General features: G+C 44.2%; 1 pseudogene; it reads left to right on the top strand.

Annotated features, from left to right (window-relative positions):
* The first annotated feature begins 16,913 nt into the window (after positions 1 to 16,913).
* On the top strand, positions 16,914 to 18,478 carry LOC139005983 (tubulin alpha-1B chain-like; annotated as a pseudogene).
* Positions 18,479 to 23,006: the final 4,528 nt, after the last annotated feature.

The raw sequence follows: 23,006 nt of genomic DNA, 5'->3' as shown, positions 1-23,006 counted from the left end.
AACCGCTGCCTTGGGGGATGGAAGAGGTCTATCAGACAGATTACCTCACTAGTCCTGACTGGGATATTCCAAATTGACTAGGTAAAGCTCACATTTCTGGGAGAGGCTGAAACTGCAATTAGGCTACTGTATAGATAGAACAAGAGCAAAGCAGACATACGGACACTTTTGACAACCCAATATGGAGTCACTGTCAGCATGACAGTTATGTCAGGTGCCATGTAAGGACTGAGGTGATCGGGTGTAGCACAGTGCCCTTAGGAGGGGCCAGGAACCACAAGCCTGAGCACTCCCATAAGGGACTCCATCTGGATATGGGTGGGACCTCCATCCCCTGTAGGCTATAAGAACTCAGAGCTCGACCACCAACGCTCAAGCTGGCTGTACCACTGTCATGCTCGGAGCCCTGCCAGACCTCCACTCCACAGGACATGCCACCATTGTAGCCACCTGGCTTGAGACTGATGACACCCGTCTCTCCACCTGAGATGCTGCCAGTGACTGGGACTTCATGCCCAATGCTTGCTCTGCTCACTTCTTTTGTGTAAGCACCCCTCTCTGTGTATAACCTGAGTATGACTCTATTGGCTTATTGAGGAGGTCTTTCCAAATAAACCTGGCATTGTGGAAACACACAAATGTGTGTGAGTGACTCCTTTCGGCTTGTCATATATTGGACAGTTATATATTAAGTCTTGGTTTGCTGATGTGTGGCTCAGCATAAGTGACTCCATTTGGGATCTGTTGTCTTTTGTTTTTCCCCCTTTAATACTACCTTCAACATAGTTCCAAGCAATCTTGGGAAGGTCACTGATTTCAACTTAGTAAAATGAACTTTAGGCTTTCTGGAATATCTGAGGAAAAGAAAATGGAGGCACCCTGAATCAACTTCAGACAGACGTTTAATGACCAGAAATGTACACAATTCCATTTAAATGAGATCTTCAATTTTTAAAAATACCATTATTAACTAGAAAGTTGATAGCTGTAATAGCAATTAAAAGAACTGAAAGATCAACATAGATAATCTACACTAATAAAAGACAAAGATGCTAATTGACTGTACCTTTGCTATGCCCCAAGCCATGCCCACCAGCCAATCAGAGCGACTATATGCAAATTAACCCAACCAAAATGGCGACCGGCAGCCACAGAGCTGGAGCAAGCTAGAGGCTTGGTTGCCCGGGCGATTGAGGAAGCCAAGATTCCCGCCGGCCCTGAGATGGCTGTGGCTCCGATCATGGCAACAAAGTTTCAATTATAGAAGACAAATAAATCCCAGATACCTGCTTTTAGCCAGCATCTACTGGGTGCTGGGGGCTGGGGGCTGTGGCCTGCCTGCAAATAGCCATCAGCCCCTCACTCAGGATGGCCACACCCGCATGGGGTGAGGGTGCCCTCTGGGGGGCCGTGGCAAGCCTGAAAATGGGGACCCAGTGGGGACCCCCACACTGAAGGGGCTGTGGCCAGCCTGCAAACAACCATCAGCCCCTTACCCAGGCTGGCCAGGCACTCCTATATAATAAAAGGGTAATATGCAAATTGACCCTAACAGCAGAATGACTGGGAATGACTGGTCACTATGACACACACTGACCACCATGCAGGAGTTGCCACCTGGTGGTCAGTGCACTCCCACAGGGGGAGCTCTGCTCAGCCACAAGCCAGGCTGATGGCTGCCAGTAAAGCAGTAGTGGTGGGAGCCTCTCCCACCTCCTCAGCAGTGCTAAGGATGTCCGACTGCAGCTTAGGCCTGCTCCCCACTGGCAAGTGGACATCCCCCAAGGGCTCCCAGGCTGCCAGAGGGATGTCTGACTGCCACCTTAGGCCCAATCCCCCAGGGAGCAAGCCTAGGCCAGCAGGTGGTCATCCCCCAAAGGGTCCCAGACTTCGAGAGGGCACAGGCCGGGCTGAGGGACCCGAGTGCACAAATTTTTGTGCACTGGGCCTCTAGTCTATCTAATAATAGAGGAATATGCAAATTGCCTGGGATGCTGTCACAGTAACAGTAATGACCAGCAGGCTGCCTGGGGCAACAAGACCAGCAGGGGGGTTAGTGAGGGACGACCAAATGACCAAACCACTCAATAGCAGGCTGTGTGGGGCAACCAGGCTAGCAGGAGGACAGTTGGGGGCAACCAGGCCAGCAGGGGGGGCAGTTAGGGGTGATCAGGCAGGCAGGCAGGCAGGTGAGCAGTTAGGAGCCAGTGATCCCAGATTGTGAGAGGGATGTCTGACAGCCCCCGAGGGGTCCCAGATTGGAGAGGGTATAGGCTGGGCTGAGGGGACCTCCTCCCCCACATGAATTTTGTGCACCAGGCCTCTAGTTTACAATAAAAAGAGAATGTATAAGCATCGTGAGCAGTCCCTCTGAGAGCTTCAGATTCCATTCCAGGGTTCTCCAGGTTCCCTTGTACTCAAAGCTAGCCCTCTTCTTCCACCACAGCCTAAGGAATGTATTACTGGTAAATTTACATGCATTATCAAGAATACAAAATGGTCCTATTATTATGTAAGCAGCCACAGTTTAAACAGGCTGTCAGTCAGCTGCCTCCAGGCTTGAGAGCATCTAATTTGTTGGCAGATAGAATATTCCAATCTGTTTTTTCCTGTCATGTTTTTGATAAACATTATCATAAGCCAGGTGCCTTTTTGAGTTGTCACCTTGTCTCGGGCACCTGCCTTATCCATCAAGTGGAGTACCTATTAAGAATTGGGAACATATTTTCCCGCAGCTGATTCGCCAAGCTAAATAAACATGTAAATTCATTTTAAGTTCAACTTTCCATTATTTTTTCCAGCTGCTAATAGAGGGAACAGAGTCAGTAATGTGTTATGAATGGATGATGTGTGAGGTTGTCTTAACGAAAACCACATGTCCATGGAGATTTTTCAGCCAACAATTATGAGAATTCTGACCATTTTAAAATATCCACAACATATCACCAAAAGTGCTAGATTGTACCTAATAATTCTGAGAGTTTATTTATAAATATAAAACATTGTTTTTTTGGAAGGAGATTCTTTTAATGCACCTGCAATCAGAGCCAAGTACCCTTGAGAGTCACAGGATGCCTCCCCGTGTGAATCTCAGCACCTGACCATGACCTCATCTCCCTTAAATGCCCCAAACCAGGGCATTCTCCCAGAGGAGGAACTGAGTGTCCTGTGCAAATACTTCTCAACATCCTTTATTTCAAAATGAATGGGAATGAGAATAATGTCTATAAGTTTGGACTTACTAGATTTTTTTAAAAGAAGAGAAATTAGTGCTTTCAATCTACCCAGCCATTCCCTTCCCCCTAAGTACAATCTAAACTTAAATCATGTGAACTATAGCATCATGCTTAAAACAAGTTTTCACTCTGAGCAAAATGAGCTCTGTGAAATGAGAACAACTCGCCAGAAAGGATGAGAGAGAGGAATTAAGGAATCAGACTAGGCTGAGGGGAAGTGTCCATGTCTACACCATTATAATGATTAGACAGCTTTCTGTCAATAGAAACTCTAAAAAACTTGGGTGGAGGGTTCCGTTGAATGATTAGGGGTTAACACTCCCCTCACCACACACACACACACACACACACACACACAATGCTGGAGCTGAATGTGATAGGATCCTGATAACTCCTCCTTTTTATAACAAGCTCCTCATTGAGTGCAGACTCATACTGAACACTGAGACAGGATCCGAGTGAACACCGTGATGTGGAAAGAAGAGCAAAGGTGCAGAGATTCCTGTCGAGGCAGAAGCCAAGTGTCATTTCCCAACATGCCTGCAAGGAGGCACCGGGTAGACACTTTGGCAGATATTCAAAGTGCTCTGGCTCTGCAGGTCCCTGCCAACTTATGTGCTGAAGAAGAATTGTGTTAATAAATAGAAAATGTGTGTAAAGGAAAAGAATATTACACCACAGTAAGTGCCACTCTGCTCTGAAGCCAACAGAGTTTGGTCTTCTGTAGGACTGGGTGGGGGACTGAACCTTAGGAATAAAGCACAGTTCCATGAGACACACTCAGTGCTGACTTCCTTGCCCTTTTCATTGGCCAGGTGACTTGAACTGACCAGTCATTCACTGCCTTCATCTACAAAAGCTTATGGAATATCTAAAATGCTGCAGACATAGTGTTCCTGGCCTGGTCCTAGACCCTAGGACTGCAGAAACAGCTGTAGGCCCAGTTCTCGGCCTCAGTGTCACCAGAGAGGACACTGTTCTGCCTGTGAGTAATTAGAGATGAGATCTGCCCAATGGCAGCAGGAATATGTAGAGGCTTCTTGGAGGAAAGGCTGTCTACACATCCTTCTCTGAAAACTGGCCGCTCCCCAAAAGCCCTGGGGAAGGGATGGAATGTCCTCTGGCCACAGGTGATGGGATCCAAGCTAGAAATGGGACCCATGGTGAGCTAAGAGATTCTTTGTCTTGAGAATTTGAATCATAATCCTGAGACATGATCCTGGGCCTTGTACTTAGAGATCCAAGGAGCTGGGGCTGGGACAGCCTTTTCCTACCAGATGCACCTTGATAGGTAGGCAGGGAATGTCTGGCTATGGAAAAAGAGCAGAAAGAATCAAATACCCAGAAGGAGGAAGAGATAAGAGATTACCTTTGGGTCCACCACAGGAACAGGGGAGCAACTTCAGGTTCTGACTTGTCTGGCCCCAGTAGAATCGGATGTACTTCCCACGGTGAGGTCCTTGTGTTATCGGAGAAATCGTGAATGGTCTTTCCCCATTGCTAGCGAGAGTGGGGTTTTGGAGGTACCACTGGAATAAGAATTTCCAGAGGCCCCCCTGGGAGAATGAGATGTAGTAGAAAGCTTTATTTGCATGGAATTACATCCCTCGGTTTCTAAAGTCCCATTTCCCTTAATCCAGTCCTGGAAGACATGCAGCTGGGGATTCAGCAGAGCTAAATGCAAACCCAGCATGGAAAGATTCTGTTCTGTGGTGGAGCTGGGTCCCGTACAGCATTAGGCCAGTTACAGTCCATCAGTCCATTGTGTGGGGGGTTCACATGGCTGTGGACTATGTGGGCGAATGCAGGGAAGCCAAGAGAGTATAGCCCCTGCAACAAGAGTCCAAAGAGTTTAAACCAAGAAAAAGAACTCCTTTGTTTGGGAGTTTAAGTACTTCAAATCTTCCCACTCTTGCAGTGGCCACGCCTACTCTGGCCAATGACCTATTCCCAGGTGTGACTGACAGAAAAGTACCTTCCCTATGTCCCCTAGACTTTACTGGGCATGCGTCTACTCTTCCCCGGTCTAGACCCTTCCCCACCAAGGATCTGCAGAGAATAGACTGGTGGCTTTGCAGCTTCCTGGCAAAGCTGCACAAACGGCATGCCGATAAAATTCAGCCTTCCCTTTGCTCCTTGCTGTTAATTAATAACTGGATTAATTTACAGCAGTATCAGTTTGACTTGGGCTAGACTGAGTGAGCCAAGGGGCCCTTTAAATGAGCTAAAGCTGATAGCGCTGTGGGGGTGGGGAGAGGAAGGCTGGTCCTGGGAGCAGGTGTTTAGGGCCAGGAGGCTGGGCACTGATCTGTCAACCTTGCAGTTTCATTCCATTCATCTCAACAAGCAGTCCTGGGGGGCCTCCCAATAGGCCTCTGGCATTCCCTCACCCCTGCCTTGGGCACAGAGGCTCTCTTCACTGCCCAGCATAGAGGACACAGTGTGTGGCTGAGAAACAATTTTTTAAATCCTTGCAATGAAGCATGGCTCTTATGACCTTGGCCTCATTTATTCCAGTTTCCAACTACTGTCACTTTCATTTTCTCTAAAGAGCTCTAGAATTGTTACCTGGTGGGAGCTTCCAGAGCAATGAATCAGCACACAGTAATCAGTCCCTCTGCGAATTCTAAGAAGCTGTTCTTTTGAACACTCTGCTGGTACTACTCCATATGATGCTGCCTTGGGAGTGTTCGGAAGCTGCTTTTAAATCTTGAATATTCGTTTTCCATTTGCTATATATATCAGTCTTGTTCTCACAGTTATAAACTCGTTGAGAGCAAGGACTATATATTGTTCTTTTTTATTAAAGCCTTAATATGTTGCAAGAATAATTCCTTCATGAACAAATGACAACAGGGTTCTCAGTGCTCATCAGCTTGTCAGAACATATACAGATGACTTCAGCTGGCCCATTCTTTCCCCCACAAGCCCCTCCTGCTCTCCACCCCAGGGCAGGACTGAACTTTAAGGTCAGCTTCTCAGCACTGGAAGAGAGGCCTTAGGGATCAAAAAGACCAACCCATATTACAGAAGAGGAAACAAAGGCCCGGGAAATTTCACCCTCTCCACACCATCTGGCTAGTGAGAGGCATTCTCCCTTTCTACTGGCCCCTGTGGCTTTATCAAACAGGTGGTTCCCTTTTGCTTTATGATAAAGAGGTGGAAGCCAGTCTGATGGTTACCTTCCTCTACTTTTTGGAAGCTGTGGGGAGCCTGGCTTCTGATATGTGTCCTGCCTATGTTGTCAGATGCTTATTAGCCTGGCCCCTCCATGTTGGCTTGGCTCCTGGTCACAGAGTCCAGTTGAGCACTGACCTGAGATTACTGGGCACAGGACTTCTCAAGACTTTTCTGATTTAAACCCCTTCCCTCCGCATCTCTCTTCATCTCGCCCTCTAAGAAAACAGCTCCAAGATTCATAAAACAAGGTGAACTCCCTCACTCCAGCTTCCTTGTTAGAGTTTGTTCTGGCTCCCTGACATCAGCCAGGCACACACCACAGCTTAAACATCAGCTCCTGGGGGTGGGTGTCACAGAATCAATTGTTCTCCCAAGTCTGACCTCAGAAGAGGCACATTATGCAAACAGGTACACGATGAACAGTTTGGCAGGAGTTTAGTTAGCTCGGTTCATGGAAACTCCTGCCAGCCTCCATGCAGAGGAAGTAGTGTTTTAATTAATGGAAAATGTATGTGAGCCCCTCTCAGGAAACAGGGCTCAGAAGAGTCACGGTATGCGGCACCTTGGGGGTGTTTGTGAAGGAAGAGGTGAGGATAACACAATCTCTCTGTCCCTCCTCCCCACACTGTGAGACACTTTCCTTTTCGTTGTCTTCCTCCGAGGCGGAAATGAGTCCTTTTCAGAGTATTCAGCGCCAGCAGAACCCACCTCTGCAGTGATGTGTAGCCACTGTGACTGCAGACACGGGCTCTAAACACAGTGATCAGAGGCCTGGGCTTCCCGCCTCCGACCCTTCCTTCCCCAGGTGTTTCTCCTCTATTAGCTTCCCCTCCACTAGCCCCTCACAGAGCTGTGGCTTCTCTGTGAACAACCAACCAGACTCTGGCCCTGATCACACTGAATGAAAAGTGCGGCTTCATGTCTGTCTCTCCCACAAAACTGTGTTCCTTTAGGACACAGCCTGGCTATTCATTGGCCCATATTGTGGGATGATTCAACATGTTGAGTAAATAGATGAAAGAATGAATGAATTGAACTCTCAGATAAGTTCTGATAAACTCTGGTTAAAGTGAAAATGATCACTGGGTCCAAGTGATACTTAGGATATTTGCGTTCTAAAAGCCTTTCACCAAAGGAATTAGAGAATTTTAAGCATCAGGAAGTTAGGAGGGAGAGGAGTTTGGGGAAAATTCAGTGACACATCATGGGCAGAAGAACAAGAGGAGCCCTCAAGCCCAGGGTACAGATGAAAAGGTGACACATTGTCTGTAGAGAATATAAAAGCAGTAAGAAATCTGACCAAAATCAGTTTACTTTTATTATTACTTTTATTGTAAAATTACTTTTATTGTAAAATACCCCTCACCTAAAAAAAACCTTTAATTGGTTTAAGTTTCAAGCAATTGCTGCAGTTTATTGCTAATATTGATAATATGTGTGTCATATGATCACATTTTTGTAACTTATGCTTTAATACATATTGTATTCTATATATAATTTAATTCAGAGAAATCCCGGTTATATAACTGCCCTGTAATGCCAACATAGTTACACATGTTCCTTTGGAGAGTAAGTTTCTCCCAGTTCAGAATATCTTGTGTTTGCTTTGGGTAAAGTTCATGTCCGCAATCTCCAAGGTACTACATGTTCTTGCATTTAAACAGTATGTTATAAATAAACAGTGATAGCACAGTGATTTCAAAGATGGATTTGAATTTCAATCCTGTCACTCTATTTGACAACCTGTAGGAACTTTTTAAATTTTATTTAATATTTCAATTTTAAAACTGTGAAACAGTGAAAACTATGTAGTATAATTTTTTGTAGGTGAAAACTTTAATTCATACATGAAATATTTTACTGAATATTAATATTCTCTTTTAATATACAATTTATTCAGTTTAATTGATAATTGCTTTGAAGTTACACAATGAGTTCTGGAAAAACAATATTAGTGATATTATTTCATAGGTGCTTAAATTATACTTTTGTAGATCTTTCCATTTTGTTACTTTTTTTTTGTAGTGTAGTATTTCTTTTTAGGCCTTATTTATTTCCCTAGCCTGGATATATAAGCAATGTTCACGAAAAGAGAAATTTTATGACATTTCTTTTCCAGGCATTATTCTTCTTCTTTTAATTTTGTTGTATAAAGGAGGCAGTTAAAATATGATCCACTCCAAATGACAAATATAAGAGAATGAAGATGGCAGCATAGGTAAATGCCAGTACTCGCCACCTCACACAACCACATCAAAATTACAACTAAAATACAGAACAATTATCATTCAGAACTGCCTGAAAGCTGGCTGGATGGAAGTCCTGCAACTAGAGAAGTAAAGAAGAAAGTACATCGAGACTGGTAGGAAGGGTGGAGGCACTGAACAGGCTAGTTCAACACCCATGTGTGGCATACTTTTAATCAGGAGAGATATCTCAGCTGCAGTGGCCTCCCATGTGGAGCAAGGGGTCCCAGCCTCACACCAAACTCCCAGTCCAGGGTCCCAGAGCTGGGAAGAAAAGTCCCTATGACTTCAGGCTGTAAAAACCAGCGGAGATTGTGGCTGAGTGACACAGAGGATGCTGGAGATCCAGGCAGTTCCTTTTACAGGGCCGGTGCACAAAATTACATAGATATGCTCCCTCTGAGCTCCAGCACTGGGACAGGGCTCAGGGAGATTCAGGGACATATGAAAAGAAACTTAATTGCCTGGCATTGGAGCAAGAACTTAGGGGTGACTTTCGCCCAGATAGGGGTGTTTGCAGGGGTCATTGTTCCTGTGCTGAGACCTTCCCCATTGCAGAGCTGACTGACAATCATATCTGAGTTTTCATCAGCCTGGCTCACACTATTCGATCCACCCTGGTGATTCCCAGAGACCCTGCCCCATCCAATTTGCAGCCCAACCCAAGCTGTTTGCAGTGGCTTTTCCATATGAATTGACAGTCCTGGCTGAGGCTTCAGAATTTCCTTAAATCTCTCAAATGAACAGCAGTTAGCATCAGCATGCTTTGTATCTAGCAATAAGAGGTCCAAGAAGCTTGGCCTCACCTGAACACTTCCAACCCCAACACAAGTAGCAGCTATCTGAAGATTGCTCTGTAGTTCCTGCCAGGTGGCCCCAGGCAGTGGCTGACTTTGCACCTCTCAGGAGGCTCCAGAGCCAGTGCACCCAGTGGACAGATTCAGACCACACCAGATTACAACTCTACACATCAATGAGCAACACACTCAAGGGGCAGACTCAGTAAGCATCAAACCCCACTGAAGCAAGTCCTGCTCCAGAAGAGTGTCTCCTGCACAGCAGCTCTTCTACTATAGTCACAGCTGGTTCTCACAGCCAGTTTGGCCTGGAGGTAATTTCCTTTCAGTAATGACAACAGCAATTAAGACCCAACTACTGTGCACACAGCCCACACAGGGGCACACCTAGAGTACCCAGCTCAGGTGACTGGGGAGGCTGAGCCACTGGACTTTACAAGACACCTGCTACACAAGGCCACTCTACCAATTCCAGGAGACATAGCAGCTCTACCTAATACATAGAAACAAACACAGGGAAGCAGCCAAAATGCAGAGACAAAGAAACATGTCACAAATGAGAGAACAGAAGCAATCTCCAGAAAAAGAAGGAAATGAAATGGAAGCAAACAAACTACTAGATACAGAGTTCAAAACAATAATTATAAGGTTGCTCAAGGATCTTAATAAGAGCGTCAAGGGACTTAGTGAGACTTTCAGTGAGACTTTCTTAGTGAGAATTTCAAAGACATGAAAAAGGACCAGTCAGTAATTAAGCATACTAGTACACTAACTGAAATAAAGAATAATTTACAGGGATTAAACAGTAGAGGATTCTGAGAATCAAATCAATGATTTTGAATATGAGGAAGCAAAAAACACCCAATCAAAAGAGCAAAAAGAAAAAGAATCCAAAAATATCAAGATAGTGTAAGGAACCTCTGGGACAACTTTAAGCATACCAACATTCACATTATGGGGGTTCCAGAAGGAGAAGAGAGAGTAATATATTGAAAACCTATTAGAAGAAATAATGACAGAAAACTTCCCCTATCTGGTGAAAGAAATAGACTTACAAGTCCAGGAAGCACAGAGTCCCAAACAAGAGGAACCCAAAGAGTCTCACACCAAGACACATCATAACTAAAATGCCAAAGGTTAAAGACAAAGAGAGAACCTTAAAATCAGCAAGAAAAAAAGCAATTAGTAAGGGGGAAAAAACAATAAAAAAATATGAACAATAAAATGCAATGAATACATATCTATCAACAATCGAATCTAAAAATAAAAATAAACAAACAAGTAATCTGATGAATAAAATGGAACCAGAGGCATGGAAACATGGAACAGACTGCCAAATTTCAGTGGGAAGGGGGAAGCGGGGCCAGGAAGAGATTAACCAAAGAACTTATATGCCTATATGCATTACCTATGGACACAGACAATAGGGTTGTGAAGACTTGGGGTGGGATGGGAACCAGGTGGAGGGGGGCAGTGGGGAGAAATGGGGAGACATCTGTAATATTCTCAACAATTAAATTTTTTTAAAAAAGAACCCATGAATGAACTTAAGTCATTCATGCTTTAAAAAAAAAAAAAAGTCAAATATACCAATAATGTCACTGGGGAAATCCAGGGCACTAAAATCATCCATTAAGCAATGCTCCCACTCAGGCCACCAATCAGGGCCGACCTGTGGGGCAACTGGTGGGGCAATGGGGCGGAGGGGGCCACTGGCACCCACCTTGGCTGGCCTGGGGCCTGCAGGCTGAGGGCAGCTCCTGCATTGAGTGTCTGCCCCCTGGTGGTCAGTGTACATCATAGTGACCGGTTGTTCTGCCATTTGGTCGATTTGCATATTAGGCTTTTATTATATAGGATTTTTACTTTTTTCATAACATTTCTCACTATCTGAAATTCTCCTCCTCCTCCTCTTTCACCTCCTCGTCTTCTTCCTTTTCTCTCTCTCTCTCTCTCTCTCTTTCCTTCAATTCAAATATGACCTCAGAAGAACAGAAACTGCGTTTGTCTTTGTAATGTAAAGAACATTTTTTGAATTATTTATTAATTAAACAACCTATACCTAAGGCAAATTTCCATTCCAGTCTGGAAATGCAATGCTGACCCTCTTTATGGTACTTGGAGCCAGAGTGGGTCGACCTTCCCCTGTAGGCTGCCAATGTTCTGCACCCTTTAATTAAGTCACTATTTTTGGTCATGGTGCTATGATATTCCAAGTCACGTTGCTAAGGGCAACATACCTTTGCTTTTCCATCTTCATCTACTCCTTTCAAAAAGAGTACAGAAAAGATCTTTTAAAAGTTCAGGTGTGAAAAGTCCCCAGAGGAAGAAAAATGCCCCCAAAGTAATTATAAAGATCTAGTTCCACAATGTGAACAATTTTTTTTAACTAACACATTAGCAAGTGTTAAAGGTATTTAGTCATTTTAACAGTTTATTATGGGGTTCTTGGGAGGGAAAGAATCTTAAAGACATAAAGACATAGGAAGACAGAGTTCCAGGCTCTGTGATTTGTTACAAGCTATTTGGGAGAGTAGGAAGGACCGTGGGTAGCTTATCACAGCACTCTTAAGGTGAGGTTGGCAGCAAGAGCGTAGGTTTGACAATCACTGATTACTTCCTCTCCCACATGCCCGCATTCAATCTCCAATTCTTACAGATTAAACTCCAAACTCTTTCTCAAGTCTAACCCTTACTATCTATTTATTAACCAACAGACTTTTGGTTTCCCTGACTTTAATATTGTCCCCAGCCCTCAATCCATTCTACCTAAGGCCAACAATCAGACCATATCCTTCACTGTATAAAATGCTCCAATAGCTCCTCTTTGCCTAGAAAGGAAGGTTCAAACTCCTTAATGGGCCATAAAAAGGCTCTCCAGGATGCAACTGCCTATTTCTTGTCCCTCATGTTGCACTTAATAAACCCAACTCTTGTAGTTCTCTGAACACGTGGTGAGATTTTTCACCGCTGTGTCTGTATAGGTCAACTTTATGCTCATAATGCCTTTACCCAACCTTCTATTAACTGGCTAATTCCTACTCTCCTTTTAAAACTCAATTTAACTGTTCCCTCCTCCTTGGAAACACTCCTCACCCAGTCAGAATTAGGTTCTGCCTTTCTGTATTCCCAAAGACTCCTCTGTTATTCTCTGTATGCTGTCCAATTGCAATAATGTGTATTAGGACCTATTAACCTTATTAGACTGTGGAATTCCTAAGGTCAGGAACTATATCTTATTCATTTTTATCTTAATGCCTAGAACAGTGTCTGGCACATAGTATTTAATGAGTGCTTGCTGAATAAATTAATTAAGTAAATGAATATGTGAATGACAAAATAGTTTTTTCAACTTAAGTATACATTAGAAAAATCTAAAAGTAAGTTATATTTATTATGCATTTGAAGAAATGCTTTAATGTAAAAATGAAGTCATAGGAGCATGAGATCACCATGGTCATTTTAAGGAAAGTTGGCCCAACAGTAAGCCCAACCCCTCCTAGCCTGGCTTTCTCAAGTGCCAAGAAGAGACTCTTTTCCCCAACTTGTGCATGGAGGATGTTTTTCTCCAGCGTTGCTTATTTAGCACTTCTCATGGGCACTGAAATAACTTTTTACTGGGTCTGTTTATACCTAAGTTCAGAGCAAAAATAGAGACAAATGAGTTGCAGACAGGACATGCTTGTTTTGGAATTTACTGAAATCATAGTCTTGATCTGCAAACTTCTAGGAATATCTATGTGGTTCCAAGACATTAACATTATCTGTTTCTGGGGAGAGCTTTTTCAACCTATACACATCTCATGTCCTCCTTCAATCCCATTAGCTATCCACCTCCTTCCTGCCCCCCACTTCTACACTTACTTGACTCTGAGAGGTTCTCAGAGTTAAGAACATATATTTTCTTATATTGTTTTAATTGATTTCAGAGAGAGGAAAAGAGAGGGAGAGAGATACAGAAACATCAATGATGAGAGAAAATCATCAACTGGCTGCCTCCTACACGCCCCCTCCTGGGGATCAAGCCTGCAACCTGGGCAAGAACATATCTTTTGACAAAGCTTCCAATACTCAAATATGTTTCAGCCAAACATAACGCACCTGGGCAGCTGATCAGACTATCCCTCCACTCACGAAGTGCTGGTGCTATGGTCAGAGCAGAGGCAGCAAAATTTTTCTAGGACTGGATACCATACTTTTCCTCTTATACAGATCAGCCCAGCATTTCTGTAGTGTTTCCCTAAGAGAACAATAAGAATTAGGAAGAAATAATATCATGGATCTGTGGAAAGGACACTATCAGATGCTGCAAGAAAATGTGAATTAGAGCCCAGCTGGTGTTGCTCAGTGGTTGAGTGTTGACCCATGAACCAGGAGATCATGGTTCAATTCTCCGTCAGGGCACATGTCTGGGTTGTGGGTTTGATCCCCAGTAGGGGGCATGCAGGAGGCAACCAATCAATGATTCTCTTTCATCACTGTTGTTGCTATCTCTTTCTCCCTCTCCCTTCTCTCTCTGAAATCAATAGAAACGTTGATTTGGAGAATTCCGCACCAATGAGAACAGACTTGTCTTCTGAAATTGCATAGCCCCAAATAGGGTTTCTCCTGGCCAGGACCATGCCAAGAATATGCCTTGTAGCATCTAGCCTGCAGCCATGTGGTAAGGGCACATTTTTAATCTTTAATAAAGGTCCCCAAAGGCAGAGGGGAAGGGAGGGAAACAGAGAATAGTGATAGCAACTGCCACCCATACTCCTTTAATAAGGTTGGGATTAGAAGAAAATTGTGCAAACAGCGTAATAGAACAAAGCTATTGTAAACAGGTATTGCCCTCATAACACTCCTAGTGCCTCTGAATGTCTAGAAACTCAGCTAGCAAGATGTTTCAAGAATGTCCCAGACCTCTCATAAAAACAAACAAACAAACAAAACCTTTTATTTGTTAGTCATTTATTTATCTGACAAACATTTATTGAGTTCCCTACATGTCAAGCACCTGGCTAAAAGACTGTGTCCCTTTTGTTTACTACTAGATTCCTAACACTTAGTATAGCAACTGGCATACAGTAGATGCTCCATAAAATGTCCAAATAATTTTAAATGAAGAACTGAGGAGTTCTCCAGACATTTTACCAGTGAAACTTGTAAAAAATAGTTTTTTAAAGTCATTCAAGCCCCTGGGGATGGTCTTAAAGGCATATGTAAATGAGAGAACATCCTATCTAATAATAGACAAACATGGTAATTGACCATACCTTCACTATGCCTCCCATTGGCTAATTGGCACGATATGCAAATTGACTGCCAACAAAGATGGTGGCTAATTTGCATACTGCAGGCAGGGCAAGACAGCGCCATCCCACCTGCCCCGCCACCATCTGGGCCTGCTATTTGTCACCCAGGGCGGTGGGGCAGGACAGCGCCATCCTGCCTGCCCTGCCGCCATCTGGGCCTGCTATCTTCAACCCAGGGCTGCAGGCGTCTGTGTGCGACCTGACCTGGGGCGGCCGGGCGGCACAGCAGCGATAGGCAGCCTGCCCGGGCATCCCGTGGGTGACCTGCCCAGGTTGTCCCATGTGCGACCCGACCCGGGGCAGCGCCCCAACCCCCAGATCAGCCCTGCTGTGTGTGCGACCCGAGGCGGCGGGGCAGGCACCGAGGGATCGGGCCTGCCATCTGACACCAGAGGAACAGGCCTAAGCCAGCAGGTGGTTATCTCCCGAGGGGTCCCAGACTGTGAGAGGGCACACCCCCCACCCCCCCTCCCCTGCCAGTGCACAAATTTTTCTCTATGTAAGAAAATTCTATAAAAATTCCATAAGAAAAGGGAGTCTGTAGTATTTTAGCCAAGGCCACTCCCTGCCTGACCCCTCCCAATTCAGCAAGGCAGGGACTCTCCTCCACACTGGGAAGCCAAGAACACAGGGCTTCCTCTCCCCCAGCTCCAAAGTGGAGGGCTTGTTTCCTAGGAGGAGCTGGACATCAACATTTCTCATTCTGCCTCAACTTCCTGTTGCTGAGGCCAAGTTGTAGGCAAGGGCATTGGAGAGACTGGAGTTCCCTTAAGCTACCTGTGGAAGGCAGGCTTTACCTTCACTACAATACTTCTGAGAATACTGGGTCCTCCATCACTCCTAGCCTGGCTTGTGAGGCAGTGGTCCCACACTAGGAGAGGCACTCTAAGAACACCTCCGACTACTGCTCCTTAACCCCCTCAACTCCACCACCCCATCCACCCAGTGACCAACTCCCAAAATGGAGGGTCCCATTCATGAAAAAGGGTGTATTGTTCCTATTCCCAGCTCCAGAGCCCTGGCTCAGAGATTTTGTCTGGGGACAAACATGTCATAAAACAGCTCCTAATATCTTCCCAAATGAACTAGTAGCTTCATTTGCAACAGAGTGTAGAGAATTTTAAGCCTAAGGGAGCTCTAAAGAACAGTGGATGTTGTGGTTGGAAAATTAGGAGGAGGTTTGTGGATTTGGTGAAGATAGAGGTTAAACTGTAGGCTGACTAATTTTCTGAAGACAGCTGAGGTAGGAGATTTGGGCAGACTTCTCATAGGGTCAGAAGAAAGATTAAACAGTGACCAAAGGAACTTTTCCTTCAAGGGAACCTGAATGTAATTGGATTTTTCTATAGAGCACTTTATGTCTCTAGGATATTGTGGAAAACAATAGAGCAATTACTCAGTTAGCAACAGTGAAGTCTAACAGCTGGAAGTGGTCAGGGAAAAAGTAGACTAAAGCCCTACTCAATCCACTGTCATCCCAGGTGACTGTGGGCAAACCCAGAGCTGTGCTTCCCTGAGGAGCAACATCAGAAGCTTAACATTGTGTTTATATTTTGGTGGAGGGGGAAGTAAGAAGGTGGAGGTAAGAAGAAGGGGGGTGAGACTTCTAAATAATCCAACCAGTCACTAAAAAACTAAACAAGCAAATAATAATAACAAGCTCTGGGTGGGGGAGGGAAGAAGTATATCCAGTTTCCAAAAAAAAAATTACAAGACATAAAAGAGATAGAAAAGTATTACTCATATGCTGGACAGATAGTGGACACAGCCTGTGAGAGCAAACAGATGGTAGGAATAACAGAAAACGACTTCAAACTTGCCAGAATAAATCTGTTGAAAGTACAAAAGGAAGCCATGATTAAAAAAGTAAAAAAAGAAAGGCATGATGAATATAGAGAATACCAATAAAGAGAGAGACATCAAATAATATATGAATGAATAAATGAAAGAATAAAAATGTTTCACAGCAGGCCTACTCCTAATGTTTTCAGAGACCAGGGTAAAAGTAAAAATGGAGGACTGTCAACTATATGTCTAAATATTTAAAATTTTTAAATCAGGTTCTGTTACATCAACTGCCTAAGAGCCATGCTGTATGAAGCAACAGTCTCTCCACTTCCTCTCCGCCACCCTCTTGGCAGCCGCAAAACAGGAACCATGCATGAGTGCACCTCCATCCATATTGGCCAGGCTGGTGTCCAGATTGGCAATGCCTCCTGGAAGCTCTACTACCTGGAACATGACATCCAGCCTGATGGCCAGATGCCAAGTGACAAGACCACTGAAAGGAAATGACTCCTTTAACACCTTCTTCAGTAAGACAGGTGCTGGCAACAGGTGCCCAGGGCAGTGTCTGTAGACCTGGAACCCAGAGTCATTGATGAAGTTCACACTGGACCTACCGCCAGCTCTTCCACCCTGAACAGCTCATCACAGGCAAGGAAGATGCTGCCAATAATAATGCCCATGGACACTACACATCAGCGAGGAGATCACTGGCCTCATCTTGAACTGAATTCAGAAACTGGTTGCCTCGTACACAGGTCTTCACGGCTTCTTGGTTTTCCACAGCTTTGGTTGGGGAACTGGTTCTGGGCTCACCTCCTTTTTTTTTTTTTAATATATTTTATTGATTTTTTTACAGAGAGGAAGGGAGAGAGATAGAGAGCTAGAAACATCGATGAGAGAGAAACATCGATCAGCTGCCTCCTGCACATCTCCTACTGTGGATGTGCCCGAAACCCAGGTACATGCCCTTGACCGGAATCGAACCCGGGACCCCTCAGTCCACAGGCCGACGCTCTATCCACTGAGCCAAACCGGTTTCGGCTGGGCTCACCTCCTTGCTGATGGAATGTCTCCATGACACGAAGCCCAAGCTGGAGTTCTCCACTTACCCAGCCCTGCAGGTTTTGAAAGCTGTAGTTGATCCCTAAAACTCCATCCTCACCACCCTGGAACATTCTGATTGTATCTTCATGGTTGACAACAAGGCCATCTATGACATCTATTGTAGAAACCTCAATATTAAGTGCTCACCCTACACTACTCTGAATAGGTTAATAGATCAAATTGTGTCCTCCATCACTGCTTCCCTCAGGTTTGATGGAGCCTTGAATGCTAATCTGACTGAATCCCAGACCAACCTGGTGCCCTATCCCCGCATCCACTTCTCTCTGCTACATGTTCCCCTGTCATCTCTGCTGAGAAAGCTCACCATGAGCAGCTTTCTGTAGCAGAGATCACCAATGAGTGCTGTGAGCTAGCCAACCAGGTGGTAAAATGTGCCGCTCGCCACAGTAAATACCGGGTTTGCTGCCTATGGTAGCCTGGTGACATGGTTCCCAGAGATGTCAGTGCTGCCATTGCCACTATCAAGACTAAGTGCAGCATCCAGTTTCTGGACTTGCACCTTATTGGCTTCAAAGTTGGCACTAATTACCAGCCTCCCACTGTAGTACCTGGTGGAGATCTGGCCAAAGTACAGCGAGCTGTGTGCATCCTGGGCAACACCACAGCTGGAGCTGAGGCCTGGGCTCGCCTGGACCACGAGTTTGCCTTGAGGTGTGCCAAATTCCTGTGTCCCCTGGCACATGGGTGAGGGTATGGGAGAAGAAGAGTTTTCTGAGGCCTGTAGGGACATGGCTGCCCTTGAAAAGAATTATGAGGAGGTTGGTGTGGATTCTGTTGAAAGAGAGGGTGAGGAAGGAGAGGAATACTAAGGTTAAAATGTCACAACGGTGCTGCTTTTACAGGGAAGCTTATCTGTTTTAAACGTTGCAAATTACAGACCTATGCCACTGGCCACTGTGGTTCAGTTGTGTGAGCACCATCCTATGCACTGAAAGGGGTCACTCTTTTGATCCCAGATCAGGGCACAACCGATCAATGTTTCTCTTTCAGATCCATGTTTCTCTCTCTCTTTCTTACCCTCCTTTTCCTTCCTCTCTCTCTAAAATCAATTTAAAAAAACATATTTTTAAAAAAAATAAACCATGATGCTTTGTACAGATTCAAACTGTTCATTTCTCTAATGGGTTAACAAACTGTTTAAAAATGTTTTATCCTCACTCATTGAAAAATGTGCTTGATAATGGCATAGATATTTGAAGTGTAATTTTGAACAATGCAGCTCACCAAGCTCTATCTCCCAACTTCCTCCAAGAGCTGCTATGGGCCACTGGAAGTACATCAGTCCTCAGACCCAGGAAAGGGGCCTGTGCAAGCCCTGGGGATGAGCTCAGAGCCACTGGAGCAGGAATCTCTGGGTTTCAGGCACCCTGGAACCTGGTCTAGATGAGGACAGCCGTTCTGAAACTCGAGCCATCCTCAGCATCATCGAGAGGGCTGTTAAAACACGGATTGCTGGTCATATCCCTCAGAGGTTTTGATTCAGTCGTTCTGAGTTAGAGTCCAAGACTTTGCATTTCTACCAAACTCCTATGGGATGTGAAGCTGATGTTTTGGAAACCACATTCTGAGAACCACTGGTCTTGGAAGGAGAGGGACCACAGGCTCTGGATGGGCAGCTTCATTGTTCTTGGGGGAGAGCCTCAGCTGGAGGAGAGGCGGAGCAGGGTCTTCTTTAGCACAGGGCCACTTGGTGGCAGCAGAATGTATACCAGGCAGCCTGGGAGAGTGCAGGAGATAATGCATAAGTGGGTGCCGGCACCTCTGAATGCAGCATTCTTCAATCATTTGACCAGGACACATACTCCCTAGCAACAGATCAGCCACTTTACTCCACGTCTACGTGCGCCAGCGGCACTAGGATGCTCTCATTCCTTCTATCACCAGTCATGGGATGGCACAGCAGCAGGGTCAACTGAGGTTCCACAGAGAACAGAGATTGCTTTGTTCACTCTGAGAAATGCTAACTAAAGTCATTTGATCACCGAACCTTTTTCTAGAGTATCATCTATTAACATCACGTGCAAGTATTTTGGGAAACACAGTACTGCCCTGTTCTAACAGGAAGTTCAACCACCTCACTCATCACACAATGAAAAAGGTAACCAAGCGACCAAAGAAAAGATTGATTTCCTTTTAAGAGTTGTCAAAGGACTAAACTGTGATCAGCAGAAGAAAAAAACTAAAAACAAGATGACACTGTTAAGTCAGTGTCCATTGTCTTTACCTAAAGAGGCAGAAAACTGGTTCTGTCGGCATTCAAATAAACGCCATCCTGGCTAATTGCATTTTTTGTCCAACAGATTGATTTTATGATGTAATATACAGCTATAGCTTTACATTACATTGGGCACATCAGAGAAAGAGTAAGCTACTTTTAAAAATAAATGAATAAAGGTCATGCATTCTTTCTACAGGACTGCCATGACCAAGGTCAGAAAACACCAAGCCATGAACAAGCTGAAAATAAGCTAGTCAGCATCAATGGACCCCTACTTCGCCCACAACAGACTTTCCCATCTTGAATTTCTTTTCCTTCCGTGTTGGTCAGGAGGTCACCATTAGCCTTCTTATTTTCCGAAGCAAGAGCCAGCACACTAAGGAAGTGACTTTCTCAAGGTCACAGAGTATATCTCCACCTGGCCCCTGGATGACCATCTCTCCCAGGCAGCATGGGGGTTATGTGTGCCCGAAGGTGAAGGGTTAATGTGCAATTTAGCCTCTTGAAATAACCCCCCTGAATTCGCTCAAGGACATCTTTTGAATTCCTTTTCTCCAGCACTTTGTTTGCAAGCCCATAAATAGCTCCTCTTCAAACACATATGAAAGCCCAACCTAATAAAAGAGGCAAAACTGTTTCTGGGCTGAAGTGCTTATTGTATTTGCACAGGTCAGAGCTATGGTGTTCACTCTGATCTCAGTTTAAATAAGCGGCAAAGAATTCCAGTACAGCAGGCTCATTCTTGAGATTCCCACGAAATGGGGACATTTTCTCCCCCACTGCACACTGAATACTAGAAGGCTATCTGTTCTCCAGCAAGTACAGAGTAAGATGCTCAGATGCCCTGTTTGTAACAGCAATGGAACATTTAGGGGACACTTCAGCTACAATTTAGAAAAAGGAAATGTCTCCTGCTTCATAGTTGGAACTCTCCTTAGATCACTAGCAAACAGTGATGGTGGATGACAGAGGAAGGGAATCCTCCTTTAGGTTGCTCACTGAGAAGAGGCTAAATGCTGTTTTCATGCCAACTTAATACAGGAAGAGCTGCTTACAAGTCATCTGATTCAATCCTCTACTTTTACAAATAAGAAAATCTAGACCTGGGTATTTGAATAGCTTGCCTTAGGTAGGTAGGTAGTAGATAGATAGGTAGATTGGTGGGACGGTGTTAGGTGGTAGGTAGGTAGGAAGTAGGGAAGTAGGTAGGTAGGAGGTTGGCAGGTGGGTAGACAGGAGGTAGGGAGGTAAGAAGCAGGGAGGGAGGTACGTAGCTGGTAAGAAGCTGGGAGGAAGTAGGTAGGTGGGTAGTAGGTAGGTGGGCACTCTGTCAGGAACCAGGTCACCTCAGCTGGCTATAGACTTCTTTATATATGCACATAACAAGATCAATCAAGAATTAGACGATTCTTGTATGAAAGCTTCTCAATTTATTCTTAAAATAGCAATGTGGCTATCTGAGGTAATTGGATAACCTATGAAAAAGAATGTCATCAAGACTTTGGAGCCCCTAATAAGTAATTTGTCAGTAACTCTTGTAATAATCTCTTATTTTTCCTCAATGTTCCTAAACTTTTACATTTACAAAAAGAGCAAAACAAAGTAATTTTGTGACTTTTTCCAATAGTTTGTATGACTTTCTCAGGTTCCCTGCTGCTTTATTCTGGACTCTGCTCATATTAGCAATACCTTTTGCCCATGACACAGCATGACAAGTTGCTAACACTGGTGAAAAAACACACAACTCAGTAGATTACTGAATTAATTAAAAGAAAAAAAGCCTGGGACACTTCCCTGAAGGAAAAAAATATATATTCCCTGATGTCTTGTCTTGTGGCAGCAGCAGACACAGATGGCCTGTTAGAGACAATCACTTCTCCACAGTGGGACGAGTCGCCTTTGGAAACACAGCTCCCATTATTTCAGGAGGGCATTTAAGGACACGGATTCTTGGCTTGAGGACTTTGCCCAGCAGAATTAGCCTATTTGCCTAGTGCTGACATCCACTAGAGGGAGTCAGGGTCCTTCTTTGGAAAGCTATGGGGAGGGGAAAGCACATACACACACACACACACACACACACACACACACACACACACACACACCAAAATGGCCCAAACCTGCAGTCCTCTGAAATACAAACAGAAGGATGGGCTGGGAGAGGATGAAGGTGTCACTTCTGCCTCAAAAATGTCTCTCTTTGCAGAACACTTAGTTCCTGATTTAGCTCTTCCTTCAACACACAGTTATTGACTACATGATGTATGTCTAAAGTAGACAAAGGGAACACTCGCTCAACATCAACACACACAGAAAGGCCAGCCTTACATCCATTTTGGAGTGATGTGTGGGGAAGAAGAAGCTAGGAACCTGTGATTTTTATTTACTAGTGGACAACTGGTCAACTGTCACCTCACGTTCAACTGATCTCAGTGATAACCTCAGCATGTGTAACAAGTCAATGGCAGTTGCTTCATCTCTTGCTGACTTTGGCCAAATTCAAAGGTAGTTGAGTTTGTTAGCAAGCAAATCAAGCAAGATCCCCTTTTCCCTTAAAAATTATAAGTCTTCCCTATAACTAATTCCTGCAATTTAGTGTTAAAGAGACATTTCTTTGGGTCTTTCGTGATCCCCTATTAAAACACCACAGATATGTGGGCAAAAGGTATATTATGGTATTACTTACAATATTACATAAAAAAGAGCCTGGATGCTCCATACAAGGGAACAGTAGAATAAATCATGATGAAACCACATGAATGCAATGTGATGACTCCTTTAAAATCATGCTTTAATCATAGCTTTAATGACATGAGAAATGATTGCAAGTTTGTGCTAAGTAAAATATAGCACATTGTGGATGTGATATACAAAATTACCTTTACCTTTTTAATTTAAAAAACAAGTCTCCAAAATGCTATGACCCATATCTCTGAAAGAGAAAGTTACAAATGGACTTATAGCTTCTGACTTAATTTTTTGTATTTTCAAAAAACACTTGTTTATATGAATACTTACTAATTTTATAATCACAAAGAATTTATTTTACATTCCTGAGAAAAGTTATAGCTTACTTTTTGTAATCCTCAAAAGGGAGATTTAAGCTGCTAACCAAGAAC

Source organism: Myotis yumanensis, unplaced genomic scaffold (genome assembly GCF_028538775.1).
Source record: "Myotis yumanensis isolate MYYU_CA2020_CCGP unplaced genomic scaffold, mMyoYum1.0.hap1 SCAF_1, whole genome shotgun sequence".
NCBI lineage: Eukaryota > Metazoa > Chordata > Mammalia > Chiroptera > Vespertilionidae > Myotis > Myotis yumanensis.
This window is presented reverse-complemented; position numbering and strand designations above follow the sequence as displayed.